A 1,839-nucleotide genomic window follows, 5' to 3' on the forward strand; every position below is an offset into this window, starting at 1 on the left:
CAGGTCGAAACGTCGGCATAAAATAAATAAATATGGTTTTGTTTATTTATGTTGTTCTTTGCTGACCGCACCCCCCGACAAACTTCTTCAAGTGGTAAAAAATAAGTGAATTAAAAAAAAAAATCAAATTATTCGAATAATATGTATTTGACTAATTTTTCATTGGACTAATTTTTTATTCGATTGAAATAGTATTTTAAATATTTGAATTAAAAAGTATTCGGATTGTTTAGTCGTATTTTTATTCGAATAAAAATTTATTTTTTATGAAAATTTACCCATAATGTCACGAACACATTCCATGAAAGACTTTTTCACAGCTAATTTTTCTCGTAGAATCAAGTTCCGTCCTAATTGCACCTTCAGTTTTCTTGTCAAAAATCGCTAGTAGTGATCGCTGTAGTGATGCTTCCGTCTGGCCTACAGACTCGATTAGTTTTTTGGAGACGGCTGTATATTGATTCTGCACATTTTCAGGAAAACTGTAATCTGATTGACCAGACTTTCTCACTTCTGTGAAGAGACGATGAATGTTCTCTTTTGGCGTCCAGCGTCCTCCCCTGTATGTCTTTTAATAACCTCATCCCACGAAGTTAGCTTGTATGACATTTAGCACATTCCGTTTTACCTTTCCTACCAAAGACGCTCTTAATTCCGTGGCATCTAGAGCATCCACCGATCCTGCTTCGATTCTTGCCTCTATCAGATTCTGAATCTGATTTCCTCTCTTTAATAAGGTGCCCTTATTCTTCACCGAATCTTTCTAACTCTGAGACAGCATTTTTTATGCCACTCTCGTCCACTCTAGTTGTATTAACTCATAATTGTTATTGACCACATGAGAGATCGGTGGATTGCCAGTAGGTGAATTGGTGTTCTTTCCACTAGCCTGCATCATAGATTCACTCTGTTCGACCATGGTTGTTCCTTGAGATTAAATAAATAGTACTACAATATCTAACCAAAGACGTTTCACATACCTCACTGACGGCACGCAGCGCCACCTTCAGGGATTCCAGGATAGTATGCTGCGGAGGATGGTCCGCACTACATCGTGGAAGAAGAAGAAGCCTCCGGAACTACATCAGCTTCTCGCATTACCTACAGTACCAGAGTTCATTGGTCGAAGACATGTCAAGTCCTTCGACTCCCTCAAACATCTGACCAATCCACTCTTCCAATCACTGACACCAGCGCCCCCTCCAGTACGCTGGCAGAACCTCCACCCTAGTAGCCAATGATGTACCGACCATTGAAATGTAGTGAAAGGACACTCTTTAGTTTTAGTTTTTAGTATGTAGGATAAAACTCAGAAAACGAAGTATGCCCCAGCACCTCGTCTACTTAAGCATTATATAGACTCGAACAATTATAATCTCAACCTGTCCTTAGAATTGAGCAATGCTCCAGTAAAAGAACAATTGTAAATATGTATATATATAAAAATTTCAACAATATAAACATTTTTCTATAGGGGCTAGGGAAAAAAAAAAAAAAAAGACGTGATAACCATATCTAAACAATAACCTATAACTAATCTCACCAATCTTCTAATACACAATATTAGTCTTGAGATTAGGGACTTCTTAAAATTTCTTTTGTTCAAGCACTAGCACAGCTTACTTAATTTTCCCAAGTTTTGGCATCAGTTGAAATACTCAGTAAAGTTATATAAAAATAAGAAAGAAGTAGAAATGAATTGGACACTCTGAATGCTTGAATAATACAGTCATTTATTTTTACTTTACACATAGGTTATGAGCTGTTATTACAATGCTTGTTTGGTAATAGTACTTATCCTATACACTTGTTATCATATACACTACTTATCATATATAT

Source organism: Halyomorpha halys, unplaced genomic scaffold (genome assembly GCF_000696795.3).
Source record: "Halyomorpha halys isolate HHAL.00 unplaced genomic scaffold, Hhal_1.1 Scaffold2251.1, whole genome shotgun sequence".
NCBI classification, from domain to species: Eukaryota; Metazoa; Arthropoda; class Insecta; order Hemiptera; family Pentatomidae; genus Halyomorpha; species Halyomorpha halys.